Here is a 15,840-nt window from a genome sequence, read left to right as displayed (position 1 = left end):
GCGGCACCAACTGCTCTGTAATATCAGGTCCAAAACGCGAGAAGTGGACAGATTGCTGGTGAAGTGGGGTCCAGGCAGGAGGCTCCAAATGAAAAAAACATTTAGGCAAGGCTCTTAGCGAACAAGGGGAAAATAATTTTAAATAATAATAATAAAGAGAGAAGAAGGGCAAAGCTGGACACTCGTTGGTCATCACAAAAATAGGAAATTCAGAGTGAAGCTCTCCATGGTGGGGCTGAATTGGACTATTTATGAGGGGGCTAACAGGGAGATAAATTATGCAGGATTAGGAGAACCATTTAACTTCCTGGCCCCCACAGTGCTGCAGCAGGCGCCTGCCCAGCTATTTGGCTCAGGGTTTTAATGAGCCAGGATGGGGCTGTAGAGGACAGGGGCCCAATGGCCAGCAGTAATGGCACACACCAGCCCCATCGGCCAAATGCTGTCTCCCCTCGTCGGGCAGCCCGCCTGGGCTCCGTCAGCCATAAAGGGGCCAGTGCAATGGTGCTGGCTATATAATGACAGAATAAAGATGCAAGCAAAAAATTTTTTGTTGGGGTGGGGAGAAGCCTGTAGGCAGGATGAGGGAAGGGGAAAGAAAGGAGATGGTATAACGACTTTCTTTATTTAGGGGTTTGGGTGAAAGGACAATGAAAAGGTGAGGCTAGGTCTGCCTCATTTTATGACATGTAAGACAGGGTTACTGGACAATAATTTATGCTTCCACCCCTTCTTTAGAGCGGGGGAGGTGAAGAGAACAGATGAACAGCAGTAATTCAAAAGAATGATACCCTCAAAATTCCCTTTGAGGCTGGCTGGCCCCGTTCCTTCATTAAAACATGCCTGCAACACAGTAACAGCTTGGATGCTGTGGTTTCCCACAGCTCCCTCACCAGCTAGGCTCTGAAACATGGTTCTATTTGTCTTTTTGTTTCTAAAAATAATGACTGGTTAGTCCCCTCTTTTTACTTTCCTTGTTAGATACATACACACTTCCCACCGAACACTTTTAGCTCTTTTTCCACAGCGCTTCTTGACTGCGAACCAGATAGGAGTTAGCTTCATCCATCCCAGGTCCTATCCAGTTAATAAACTGACCCTGAACTTTGATTTAAGTTCCTTTATTTTACCTGAAAGTATCTTCCCCCAAATTTTCTCTGAGCCCTATCACAACTAAAGCTAGCTTCTGGCGTAAAATCCTTCCAGGCTAGGCCTACAGGCCTGAAGGGAAAAGTGAATTTTCACTTAAAAGTATAAAGAACCAAAATGTAAACCGTCAAAAGACTGCCTGAGTGGTTTCAGAAGGATCCAGGAGAAAAGTGAATAAAGCGTGGGAGAATTTAGCCAACAACTTAGTTTTCTCTGTTGTTGGTTAACCCTAGGCATCAATTGTGTCCTTAACAGATTTTTCCCTAAGGCAAAAACGGTGAGGTTGGGGTGAAGAAAGGAGAGAATAGTCTTTAACCAGGGGTATGATATTTGTAGGCTAAATAAGTCACCGTTGAGGTTCTGGGTTTCCCAGCTATTGGGTAAAAGGAAGTGAGCAGGACCTGGTCTACAATGAACAAAACCCATCATTTTACTTATTTATTTTTAAATGTTTCTTTATTTATTTTGAGAGACTGAGAGGGGCAAAGAGAGAGGGGGAAAGACAGAGCATGAGTAGGGGAGGGGCAGAAAGAGACAGAGAGAGAGACAGAGAATCCCAAGGAGGCTTCACACTGTTAGCGCAGAGCCGCATGCTGGGCTCGAACCCATGAACTGTGAGATCGTGATTTGAGCCAAAGCCAAGAGGCAGACACTTAACCGACTGAGCCACTCAGGCACCCCAAAAACCATCGTTTTAGGGAAGAGTAGTGGATTAGGCAAAGGTATAGAATTTCATAACACTGGTAATGTTCTAACAATCTTTCAAAAAGATGTTTATAATAAGTTCTTCATGGAAATTTCATAGATGTAGCCTGAAAATTTTTGTACAATGTTCTAGAATCTAGAATGATTTTCAAGCAAAGTCCTTTTTCTTTTTTTAAATTTTTAATGTTTATTTATTTTTGACAGAGAGAGAGAGAGAGAGAGAGAGAGAGCATGAGCAGACAGGAAGAGAGAGAGAGGGAGACAGAGAATCCAAAGCAGGCTCCAGGCTCTGAGCTGTGAGCACAGAGCCCGACGTGGGGCTCGAACTCACAGACCGCGAGATCATGACCTGAGCTGAAGTCAGACGCTCAACCAACTGACCCACCCAGATGCCCCAAGCAAAGTCCTTTTCTACTATCAGAAGTCAAGCCTGCTCAAAACTGAGCTGAGAGAAAGATTTTAAAACTCAATCAGGTTTTGTGCTGGTCAGGATCACTTAATATTTTAAAAGGCAACTCCCCTTCTGTTAGAATTGTGCTCCACAGTCCTGACTTGCCTTATTGTCCTCTAGCCCTTGCTCCTCTCTGTTGCACGCCCCCTCCCCCCTTCCATGCTATGCTACCATGTTCCCCCTTGAGCTATTGAGCTATTTATTTTTTCCAAATCAAAAGCTGGGATCTGAAAAGAACTGAAGATGGCTGAAGGGATTTCCCACCCATCAGCAGCTCAGAAGGTTTGATAACTATGAACCCCGATAGGAAAAAAACTGTATCTTTATTCTCACTAAACCCTGAAATTTAACATTCCTAACTCATAATAGAAATCACACGTATTGGGGCGCCTGGGTGGCGCAGTCGGCTAAGCGTCCGACTTCAGCCAGGTCACGATCTCGCAGTCCGTGAGTTCGAGCCCCGCGTCAGGCTCTGGGTTGATGGCTCGGAGCCTGGAGCCTGTTTCCGATTCTGTGTCTCCCTCTCTCTCTGCCCCTCCCCCGTTCATGCTCTGTCTCTCTCTGTCCCAAAAATAAATAAAAAACGTTGAAAAAAAAAAAAAAAAGAAAAAAAAAAGAAACTTAAGAATTGATTAAAAAAAAAAAAAAAAAAAAAAGAAATCACACGTATTTCCTTAGCACATATATCAAAATATCCTTTATACTCATCACTATTTTGAAACTATGGTAGTCACGAGACCCACACTGGAACTTGTTATCTAATAACGTATTCCATTATTAAATATTTTAAGCATAATTTTGAGAACTATTATTTCAAAGTAACTGGTTTCCTTTATAATCCTATATATTTTACTTTACTAATTTAAAAACAATATTCTGAGAAGGGGTTCACAGCCTTCACCAAATTGTCAATGGGGATCATGACACCCCCCAAATTAAGAATCTCTAAAAAAAAAATTAAGAATCTCTAAAAAAAAAAAAATCTCTGACTAAATCAGGTAATGCACTTTAGAGGAGGAGGCAAATGGGCTGAATTTTAGGAAGCAGGGCACTGCCCTGGGCTCTCCCTGTAATTTGTAATACAATTTTTTTTTTAAGTAGGCTTCATGCCCCAGCGTGGAACCCAACATGGGGCTTGAACTCACGACCCTGAGATCAAGATCTGAGCCAAGGTCAAGAGTCAGAGGCTTACCCGACTGAGTTACGCAGGCGCCCCTTTAACACAATTTTTATATGGCTAGAGTAGGAATGGGAGGATAAAAGTATGCTAAAGCTTTTTATCAAAGTGAATGTCAATTTGGCTATTATGTTCATTGTTCCTTTTATTCTCTTACGTTTATGAAAGTTAACCCTTAAGGGGGTGCCTGGCTGGCTTAGTTGGTGGATAGTGCAACTCTTGATCTCAGGGTTATAGGTTTTATTTATTTATTTATTTATTTATTTATTTATTTATTTATTTATTAAAAAAAATTTTTTTTTAAGTTTATTTATTTTTGAGACAGAGCATGAACAGGGGAGGGTCAGAGAGAGAGGGAGACACAGAATCGGAAGCAGGCTCCAGGCTCTGAGCTATCAGCCCAGAGCCCAACATGGGGCTCAAACTCACAGACCGCGAGATCGTGACGTGAGCTGAAGTCGGACCCAGGGTTGTAGGTTTGAGCCCCACACTGGGTGTAGAGATTACATAAAAATAAAATCTTCAAAAAATAAAAAAAAATTTTTTTAAGTTAATCCTTAAGAATTCCCTAGATCAGTCTTGAAATGCAAGCTTAGCAAACCCATCCCTCTGAAAGCAATTTCTCAAAATATCTAAAATCATTAAGTGATAAAAATTTTGACCTTATTATTTTATTGAATTAAAATGAGCAGAGGAGCTCCCAAAAGGATTTCCTTTTTGAATTATTGCCCATTTAAAAATCTAACTCTCCCATTTGTTAATACCCTTAATGGGTCTTCCTTTGTTCTTTGGTCTTACCTATGACTAAGGATTTGGCAAAGAACCACTGAGGGAACAGTCACTCTGGTTGTAGGGTAAATAATGATAATGTTCAAGGAATATGTAGATATCAACCATCTTCAACAACAGAGGGCTGATTATCATTCAAAATGGAGACTGAAGAATGTAAGGCATACTGGATCAAAAAGGCAGTTTACATGCCTTGGGAGAGGATTTGTATAGTAACTTACGGTGTACCATATAATTTGCTCAAGTAAATGAATCAGGGCAGTTTCTTGGCATAAATAGGTGAGGAGAAGTATTACGTGGTAATGTGCACCCTATCTAGAGAACAAGATGATTTAGCTCTGCCCTATCCAGTATGGTAGCCATTAGCCACATGAGGCTATTGAGCACTTTAAATGTGGCTAGATGTACTGTAAGTCAAAACACACACTGAATTTCAATGACTTAGTACAAAAAAAGAATGTAAAATATCTCATTAATTTCATGTTGATTACATGTTGAAATGATAAGATTTTGGATATACCGGGTTAAATAAAATGTATTATTAAAACTAATTTTACTTATTTACTTTTACTTTTTAATGTGGCTACTAGAAAATTTTAAATTACATATGTGGTTTGCATTATATTTCTTTTGGTCAGCTCTGACCTAGATAATATCCTCAAAGATCCAATGGGAATTTTACTCATGTGCCAGTCTTGAGTCTTTCCCCCTGAACCCATTTTCTCTAAATATAGTTTATACTATATGGCAGTGGTTCTCAAGCAGGGATAACTCTGACTCCCAAGGGGCATTTTAGCAATGTGTGGAGACATTTCTGCTGATCACAACCAGAGGGATGCCACTGGCCTCTACAGGGTAGAGCCATGGGATGCTGATAAATATGCTGAAATGCACAAGCCAAGGCTCTAAAACAAAGAATTATCTGACCCAAAATATCAACTGTGTCTTTGTTAAGAAATTCTGCTACACGGTAACACGGAAGGAGAGAAAGAAACAAGGGGGGAAAAAAAAAGGCTGCTTTTTAGTTTCCCTTGCCAAACTGCCAACACATGTTTTTGGATCTAAAACTTGGAAGGGAAAAAACACAGGCAGAAAACTCCCAACCTCATTTTATAAAATGGCTGATGTACTACAGATCTGCAAATACTTAGGATAGGGAAATTAGGAAGACAGAGACAGAAGGCACTATAATTGGGAGAAGAACAAATTAAATGGAATTCTCTCTCACGCATTGTTTTGTTAGTTACAAAGAGGTAATACAGAAGAAGCAAATCAAAACAATTTTGGCTACTTTTGATTTTTACTCCCCAATGGAGATTTTCTTAGTTTAAGAAATGTTAAGAAACATAAAATAGAATGTAAGGGGTATGAGGAAATTGATCTGAAAACTGGTTATCAGTTGTGAAATGGGCAGGGACAGTATAGTTTCTTATTAACAATTTTCTACAGGAGATCTTTGGTAAAAAATGCTTTCCATTTCTAGAAGTTTCAGCTTCGCCTATCCTTCTGTGATAGTAGAATCTGGTATCCTACCTACTAGCAAACTGACCAAATGAACAGAGTAAAGAGTGTGGAATGGCCTGAAGAACAAACATGGATGGTGGGTACTGTAAATCAGAAATACATCTCAGTGGGGGCACCTGGGTGGCTCAGCTGGTTAAGTGTCTGACTTTGGTCTAAGTCATGATCTTGCCGTTCCAGAGTTCAAGCCCCACATTGGGCTCTGTGCTGACAGCTTGGAGCCTGGAGCCTGTTTCAGATTTTGTGTCTCCCTCTCTCTCTGCCCCTCGCCCGCTCACGCTCTCTCTCAAAAATAAATAAACATTTAAAATTAAAAAAAGAAATACATTTCAATGAATGAAGTCTTAAGATTTTAAGTTTTTTAGGGACGGCTGGGTGGCTCAGTCGGTTATAAGCGGTTATAAGTGTCCGACTTCAGTTCAGGTCAAGATCTCACAGTTTGTTGAGTTCGAGTCCCCTGCTGGGCTCTGTGCTGACAACTCAGAGCCTGGAGCCTCTTTCGGATTCTGTGTGTCCCTCTCTCTCTGCCCCTCCCCCACTCGCGCTCTGTCCCTCTCTCTCTCAAAAATAAACATTAAAAAAAAAGGATTTAAAATTTTTTAATTGGTGTAGATCATGTACAAAAAAACCACAAATATTAAGTGTACATATAGCTCAATGAATTTTTATATGAATAAATGCCCACTGTGATTACAACCTACATGAAGACATGAAACATTTCAGGCACCCCGAAGGTCTTCTTCATATCCCTCTTTTCTTAAGCTTTTAAATGAAATGATCACATAAAACCGTATAGTACCTGGCATACAGCATGTACTCAAGCTAGTTCTCTACATTTTACTCTCCAGGTAGACAGGTATTGTAGTATAAATTAGTTTTTCTTTGCAGAATAACTCTAAACAAGTCAGTGTTTAGAGAGAGTGCTTTTCTTAATCTAGTTAAAACTCGTCTCTCACAAACTTTCTGAAATAACAGCACTAAACAGAACTGAAGAGAAGGCTCAGGGTGAAGGAGAGCTCAAGCCAAACTAGAGCAAAATTTTTGCCTATTGACTCTGAGCCAGGCACAAGCATACGGGCATTAGAAATGTAATAGTTTCAAGCTAAATCCTGGGTAAAGTATTGTGACCAATGAAATTTCTGTGCAATATGCACTCAAACCCTAGCCAAATTCATTCCTGAAATGTTGTTTTTGGCCACCACAGCTCCAGTTTCCATGTAGATTTGTCTCACATTTAAAAATGCTCTTATGCCCTGACCTATGATTAATACAAGTCCCTTTCCTTGTTTTAGAAGAGTAGACTGGGGGAAGGAGACAAATGAGAACTCTTTAGTTATTAGGAAATGAGCCCTGAATGCTAAACTATCAGGAAACAATGCAAGGAACTGAGTTTATATTTGTGATAGTCTGGAAATTCATTTATGCTGAAACCAAATCTATCTCCTTCTCCAAAGTTTCTGGGTTTGGCAGCGCTGCATGGACAGAATAACTTTCTTTTTTTACAGTATCTACACATGGACATATTTTGATGAAAGAAAATAGCATGAAAAAGCCATAGAAAGCTTAATAACTATGGGGGGGCAAGCTCTAAAATACAGTGCTACACAGAGTAGAAAGAATAACCAACCTTTTTATGAGTATTATTTAATCTGTTCAATTGATCACATATTCTGAAAGGAGAAACTAGGAGATCCGCAACAGTCTTTATTTAAATTTTTTTTTTAACGTTTATTTATTTTGAGACAGGGAGAGACAGAGCATGAACGGGGGAGGGTCAGAGAGAGAGGGAGGGAGACACAGAATCTGAAACAGGCTCCAGGCTCTGAGCTGTCAGCACAGAGCCCGACGCGGGGCTGGAACTCACAGACCGCGAGATCATGACCTAAGCCAAAGTCGGACGCTCAACCAACTGAGCCACCCAGGCGCCCCAACAGTTTTTATTTAAAAAAAATTTTTTTTAAACGTTTATTCATTTTTGAGACAGAGAGAGACAGAACATGAGCAGGGAAGGGGCAGAGAGAGAGGGAGACACAGAATCCGAAGCAGGCTCCAGGCTCTGAGCTGTCAGCACAGAGCCTGACATGGGGCTCGAACTCATGAACTGAGAGATCATGACCTGAGCTGAAGTCGGACGCTCAACCGACTGAGCCACCCCAGGCGCCCCTGCAACAGTCTTAATAATGCTTCTCACCGTCACTGCAGCGCTTCTATTCCCAACGCAAGAGATGGTTTGTGTTTGGGAAAGCAGGGAATGGGAGAAGAAGGGAAAGGACTAAATATACACACCTCAAAGCCAACATAACTTTCATTTGTACCTTAGTCAATCTTAGGCTCCTGTTCTCTACTTCAAGATGCTATTTACTAAGTGAGTCACACATCCTGCTTTGAATGCTTCATGGCTCTTAAATGAATCATTTCAAAGAACTGAATTGTTTAACAAATAAATACAACCACAGCAGTGGCAGCTCATAGGCAGTATGTGTGAGCAAGGTAATTTATAGAGGAACAGTAAGAACAGGAAACTTTTTCCCAAAATACTCCAAGAGAAAATGTTGTCAGGGGAATGCAGGAGGACAAACTAAAGGCGGGGGGGGGGGGGGGGGGGTGGAATCCACCAAATTGTACCCAGGGTAAATTCCTTTGCCCATAGATTGAGGAATTTTCTGTTTGGAGAAGGCTATTTGAATATCTTAAAGAGAAGATTCTGTCCACTGACTAAATTAGTCCACCATAAAAAGAGTTTTTAAGAGCAGAGACATTATTTGATAGTTTCACAATGAAGCCATCTAGTGCTCAAGAGCAAGGACCCTATTCATTTGTTTGTATGTGGAAACATCCCAAGCACCTAGAACAGTATCTGCACACAGTAGGTACTTAATATTTGCTGAATAAGTGCCAATTAGCATATATCACTAAAGTGCTACAAAGCATCCCCAACTTACAAACTCTTGTCCATGTGTACAATGGTGGCAAAATTTTCATCACCTATATCCAAAAGGAGTTGGTATCTTAAATACCCAACCTTTCCAATGGAACTAGAGGCTGGGTCCATTCAGGACCAAGAATATATATATATATTTTTTTATGCTTATTTTTATTTGAGAGAGAGAGAGAGAGAGAGAGAGAGAGAGAGAGAGAGAGAGAACAAGCCAGCAAGGGGCAGAGAGAGACGGAGACAGAATCTGAAGCAGGCTCCAGGCTCCAAGTTGTTAGCACAGAGCTGGAAGCAGGGCTTGAACCTGTGAACCGCAAGATCATGACCTGGGCCGAAGTTGGACACCTAACCATCTGAGCCACCCAGGCGCCCCAGGACCAAAATTTTCTAATGGGAGGAGCTTAGGATATGAAACAAATACAATTGCAAAAATTAAGACAAAAAGAAAAAGTCAAAATGGCAACAAAGGGGATTAAATCACTGAAAAGAAGTTCTTGATTCTGAGAAGGGGGTTGAATCATTCTCAAAGGAGATTTTACAGGAACATAAAAAGCATTAGTTTTCTGGTCCTGTTGAATTTTTACGACTTTTTTCCCTCTTCCACGGATGCTTTCTATCCAGGTCACTCTCTCTACTGATCTGCAAAGTCTACTTGTTTTTAGTTTTATGTCCCCATACAATTTGCCTATTCTCAGCCATGTCTTCCTCTCTTCCCTCTGTTTATTCAAATCCTACCATTTTTTCCTAGGCCCGGCTGAAATTTTTTTGAAATTTTTTGAAAACTTCTCTAATGATTCTTTAGTAATCTATCTTTCCTAAATGTGTATGGTACTTCAACAGTTTGTAGCACATAATTTAGAATTTTGGTCTATATGGTCTCATAGTTTTATCCTTTTAATGTACACTGTAAACCACTGAAGAGTTAAAAATGTATCCTACACTTATTCTTTACCCTCCCAGCTGCCCCATCTCGGGGCTTGGCCCAGTGGTGAGCATAGAGTAGGGGCTCAGTAAATTTCTGTTTGAGTGGCTGGGTCAAGTTTTATTTTTTTATTAAAAAATTTTTTTTCTTTTTAAATCTTGGTTTATTTTTGAGAGAGAGACAGAGTGTGAGCAGGGGAGGAGCAGAGAGAGAGGGAGACAGAATTCGAAGCAGGCTCCAGGCCCTGAGCTGTCAGCACAGAGACTGATACGGGGCTCAAACTCATGAACCGTGAGGTCATGACCTGAGTGGTATGAGAATAATTGTTCAAAAACTTTATTACCTTTGGGTCCTAAGACTTTAACAGGGAAACACTTTCAGAATGTTCTGATGCCTTTCCATCTCCATTTCCAAAGTATACGTCACTGCTCAAATAAGTAAAAATTCATGTATCCTCTCCACTATTTTGTTAGACACCAAATTCCCTTTATTACAGAAAGGCATCTATGGTAATTTCAGCATGCTTGAATTATACTGCTGTTGTATGAAAGGACCCTGGTACCATGCCTTATGGGTCAATTCACTTTCTTTAAGTAACACAGTCCATTGCTGAACTTCATTTTACTACCAACTAAAATGCTCTATGCAAAAAATGTCAATTCAGAAACAGCATCCTTTTCTTTCTTCACTCCCCAAACCACTAGTAGTAATTTTAACCACAACCTTTTAGGCAGTTTTGTTTGTTTGTTTGTTTTAGGATCCCAATTACTTGAATTTTATAGGGAACAATATCAGTATCCCCCAGGAGTCAAGCACTGTTGAAATCTGGATTTCTCCTTTTATAAAGTGTGGAGTATCTGACAAGAAGAAAAGGAATATTACAATCTAGTCAACAAATCACTTGGGAGGGGGAAGAATATTAAAACCACAATTGACATTGAATTGCTGGATCTTCATTGTTAAGATCTGGGATTAATATCAATGCTTATTCTACATTATTTGAATTAATGATAATACAACTATTCCTCTAAGTAGCAGAAGTTTTTTTTTTTAATTCTTTTTTTTTTTTAAGTTATTTATTTATTTTGAGAGTGTGTGTGTGTGTGCAAGGAGGGGAAGGACAGAGAGAGAGAGAGGGAGAAAGAGAATCCCAAGCAGGCTCCGTGCTGTCAGCATAGAGCCTGATGAGGGGCTGAAATCCACGAACTGTGAGATCACCACCTGAGATGAAACCAAGAGTCAGACACTTAACTGACTAACCCACCCAGGCATCCGTAAGTAGTAGATTTTTTAAACACTCAGCCTGATCACTCACTTTAATTTTGGTTCCTTGTTCCTTCCTTTCGTTTATGACAATGTGAAATACCATGACCCCATAGGTGATGTCTTGTGTCAAGTAAGTTGCAGGTACCCAATATATCACAGCAAAATAGAAACTGAGCTCTCAAGGTCATATAGGCCGTCTCCAACAGGGACTGAACAGTGTAGGACAGAGGGTAGTAAATATAATGTATCAGTTTAAGTTGGGAAAGGTTAGGTATTTTATTTTTAAATTCTGCTTGTTGCTCAATGTGGTTGAGAAATATAATCTTACTTCAGGTTTCAATAGATTTAGCCAATGTTCTAATCCTCTCAACTTCTTTTTCCATGGGATTCCTTAGTATCACAGTAAACTAGTAAGCACAAATGTCTTTCTTCTCTCTTTTAATTTTTTAAATTTAAAATTTTTATTTATAAAATACACATGAAAGTTACCATCATAACCATCTGTAAGTGTATAGTTAGTCATATTACATTTACACTGTTGTGTGACCATCACTACCATCCATCCCTATAACTCTTTTCATCTTGTAAAACCAAAACTCTAAACTTACTCAACAATAACTTCCCATTGCCTCTTCCCCCCACCCCTGTTAACCACCATGATACTTTCTGTCTTTATGACTCTGACTGTATAAGTGGAGTATTTGTCTTTTGGGACTTATTTCACTTAGCATGTCTTCCAGGTTCATCCATGTTGTAGCATACTGCAGAATTTCCTTCCTTTCTAAGGTTGAATAATATCCCATTTATGTATATACCACATTTTGTTTATCTATTCATCAATCAAGGATGGGTACTTGGGTTGCTTCCACATTTTAGCTGTTGTGAACAATGCTGCTACAAATATGGGTGTACAAATATCTCTTCAAGACCCTGCTTTCAATTCTTTTGGGGACATACCCAGAAGTAGAATTCCTGGATCATATGGTAATTCTATTTTTAATTTTCTGAGTAGTCACCATACTGTTTTCTACATTGGCTACACCATTTAAAAAAAAATTTTTTTTTTTTTTACATTTGTTTATTTTTGAGAGACAGAGAGAGACAGAGCACAAGCAGGGGAGGGGCAGAGAGAGAGGGAGACACAGAATGCAAAGCAGGCTCCAGGCTCTGAGCTGTCAGCACAGAGCCTGACGTGGGGTTCAAACCCACGAGCCATGAGATCACAAAGTCGGACGCTTAACTGACTGAGCCACCCGGGCACCCCTGGCTATACCATTTTATATTCCCATCAGTAGTGCATAAGGGTTCCAATTTTTCCACATCCTCATCAACACTTATTTTTTTGTTTTTGCTTTTGTTTTAAGTAGACATCCTAATGGGTGTGAAGTAGTATTTCACCGTACTTTTGGTTTGCATTTTCCTAATGATTAGTAATGTTTAGCATCTTTTCATGTGCTCATTAGCCATCTGTATATCTTTTTAGGAAAAATGTCTATTCAAGTCCTTTGCCCATTATTCAATCAAGTCATTGTTTTGTTTTAGAAATTCTCTATGTATTCTGGATATTAACCTCTTATCAGATACATGATTTGCAAGTATTTTCTCCTATTGTGTGGGTTGTATTTTTACACTGTGGACAGTGTCTTTTTTGAAGATACATTTTATTTATTTTTTATTTGTATGTAATTTATGCATTTTTTAAAGTTCTTACTGAAATTCAAGTTAGTTAACATACGACGTAATATTAGTTTCAGGTGTACAACAGTGATTCAACACTTCCCTACAATACCATGTGCTCATCACAAGTGCCCTCCTTAATCCCCATCACCTATTTAACCCATTTCCCCAACCTACCTTCAACAGTGTCTTTTTCTTTTAATTTTTATTTTCTAAAATTCTTTTTAAGTATGCTTCATACCCAACATGGGGCTCAAACTCATGACTCCATGATTAAGAGTCACATGCTCTACCAACTGAGCCAGCCAGGCACCCCTGATAGTGTCTTTTATTTTTTTATTATTATTATTGCTTTTTATGTTGATTTATTTTTGAGAGAGTGAGAGAGAGAGAGTGTGAGAATGAATGAATATGAGTGGGGAAGGGGCAGAGAAAGAGGGAATCCCAAGCAGATTCTGTGCCATTAGTGTGGAGCCCGATGTGGGGTTTGAACTCACAAACCATGAGATCATGACCCAAACCAAAATTAGGAGTAGGACACTTAACCGACTGAGCCACCCAGGTGCCCCTCAACAGTGTCTTTTAATGCACAATTTTTTAAAAAAATTGTTTAAGTGTTTTTATTTATTACTGAGAGAGGAGAGAGAGGAGAGAGAGGGCTATTCAGGGTCCCTTATGATTACATATGAATTTTAGGATGGGTTTTCTATTAATAAAAGATGTCATTGGATTTTCATAGGTATTGCATTGAATCTTACTGCTTTGGGTAATACTGACATTTTAACAATATTAAGGCTTCCAATCCATGGGATGTGTTTCCATTTATTTATGTCTTCTTTAAATTCCTTCAGCACTGTTTTGCAGTTTTCATTGTACAAGTCTTTCACCTCCTTGGTTAAGTTAATTCCTAAGTATTTTATTCTTTTTGATGCTCCTGTAAATGATTTTTTTTTGTAATTTGGATTACTGACTAGAATCCTTTCATTTCATCTTGCAGGACTCCCTTAAGAATTTCTTGTACAGTAGGTCTAGTGGTCATGAAATGAACTCATTCAGCTTTCGTTTATCTGGGAATGTCATAATTTCTCCCCCACTCTTGTTTTTTGTTTTTAAAGATTTTATCTTTAAGTAATCTCCATACCCAATGTGGGGCTCAAACTCACAACCCTGAGATCAAGAGTCATGCACTCCACTGGCAGAGCCTGCCAGGCACACCCCTCCTCACTTCTGAAGGGCAGTCTGGTTGGATACAGGATTTTTGATGGGTAGCTGGTTTTCTTTTAGCACTGCATGTATCAGCCTGTTGTCTTCTGACCGCCAAGGTTTCTGATCAGAAATCTGATAATTGAGGATCCTTGGTATGTGATGATTCACTTCCTTTTTGCTGCTTTCAAGATTCTGTCTTTGTATTTTCACAGTTTGCTTAAAATGTGTCTTGGTCTGGACCTCTTTAAGTTCATCTTACCTGCAGTTTGTTGAGCTTTTTGGATGTTTACAAGTCACGTCTTTCATCAAATTTGGAAAGTGTCAGCCATGATTTCCTCAAAGATTCTTCCTGCTCCTGTCTCTCTCTCTCCTTCCAGGACTACCACAATGTGTATGCTGGTCCACTTGTTTATCACACAGGTCCTCTAGGCTCTGTTTGCTTTTCTTCAATCTTCTTACTTTCTGTTCCTCACACTTGATAATTTCCATTCTCCTATATTCAAGTTTGTAGATTCTTTCTTCTGCCTGCTCATATCTACCTTCAAATCCCTCTAGTAAATTTTTCATTTCAGTTACTGTACTTTTCAGTTTCAGAATTTCTTTTTGGTTTCTTTTGAAGTTTTCTCTACCTTTATCGGTATTTCCATACGGTTCACACACTCTTAACTTCTGTCACATCTTCCTTTAGTTCTCTGTACATCTTTAAAACAGTTGTTTTAAAGTCTTTGTCTAGTGGATCTGCCATCAGGTCTTTCTCAGGGAGTTTCTGTTCTTTTTTTTTTTCCTTTGAATACACCACATTTTGCTGTTTCTTTGTATGCCTTGTGATTTTTTGTTGTTGTTGTTGAACACTGGGCTTTTTAAGATTTTATTTTTAAGTAATCTCTACACCCAACGTGGGGCTCACACTTACAACCCTGAGATCAAAAGCTGCATGCTGCACTGACTGAGCCAGCCAGGTGTCCCGAACACTGGGCATTTGAATCTATTTAATAAAGTAGTAACTCTGGAAATCAGATTCTTCCCCTTCCTCAAGTCTTGTTGATTTTTGTTATTATTTTTGTGATTTTGGTTGTTGTAGGGTATTTCTGTGCTGAGGATCAGTCTGAGGTATAAGCTTGGTATCTTCTTACAACTTTTCTGAGCCTTTCCCTGCGCACACACACAGTCACTTTCTAATTTTCTTATATATGCAGTTGTTTTCTAAGGGTGCTAGTCTTTATTTATATTTATTTATTTATTTATTTATTTATTTATTTATTTATTTATTTTTAATGTTTATTTATTTTTGAGACAGAGAAAGACAGAGCATGAATGGGGGAGGGTCAGAGAGAGGGAGACACAGAATCCGAAACAGGCTCCAGGCTCTGAGCTGTCAGCACAGAGCCCGACGTGGGGCTCGAATTCACGGACCGTGAGATCATGACCTGAGCTGAAGTAGGCCACTTAACCGACTGAGCCACCCAGGCACCCCAGGGTGCTAGTCTTTAATGTCTGGCTCCCAAATAGGGGAAAAGTGAAGAATAAAGTGGGGGAGGTGCCAACCTTTTAAAATTCCCTGAAATCACTTCAGCCAGATGGGGAGGGGCTTGCAACAATGAGGTGAGGTACAACAAAAATGGCTACCTACCTCTCTGTCCACACCTCTGTGATCAGATCTGTGATCTGATCAGAGCACAGATCTGATATTTGGAGGACAGGGTCCTTTCTGGCCATCTTAGCTCCCATATGCTGTGGCAAAGCTGCTCCAAAAACACATACACAGCTGCCTCACTCCTGGCTGGGGGTGGGGGAGAGTAGCTACTACTGTGCTGAGCTGAAACTGACTAAAATTAATCATAATTTACCTTCTAATCCTTTCCCCCTGTAAATTGCAAGCCTTTTATAGACTCTAGAATTCTCAAATAGTTACATCAGACAGATTCTGCCAGTACAACTGTTGTCTAGGAGGGGAGACAGATTCCTGGTGCTTCCTACTCTGCCACCTTCTCAGAATCTCTCTTTTTTAGTGTAATATTCCCTTGTGACTTTTTTCCAGTAAG

General features: G+C 39.6%; 1 protein-coding gene across 6 annotated transcripts in view; it reads right to left on the bottom strand.

Annotated features, from left to right (window-relative positions):
- LOC109249202 (cyclic AMP-dependent transcription factor ATF-7) overlaps positions 1-15,840 on the bottom strand; it is a 90,830-nt gene that overhangs the window by 32,006 nt on the left and 42,984 nt on the right. The gene's annotated exons all lie outside the window — the stretch shown is intronic.

The sequence above is a fragment of the Panthera pardus genome, unplaced genomic scaffold (assembly GCF_024362965.1).
Source record: "Panthera pardus isolate Hobbes unplaced genomic scaffold, ASM2436296v1 HiC_scaffold_6, whole genome shotgun sequence".
NCBI lineage: Eukaryota > Metazoa > Chordata > Mammalia > Carnivora > Felidae > Panthera > Panthera pardus.
Note: the sequence above shows the minus strand (reverse complement) of the source record. Positions and strands in the feature narration are given on the sequence as shown.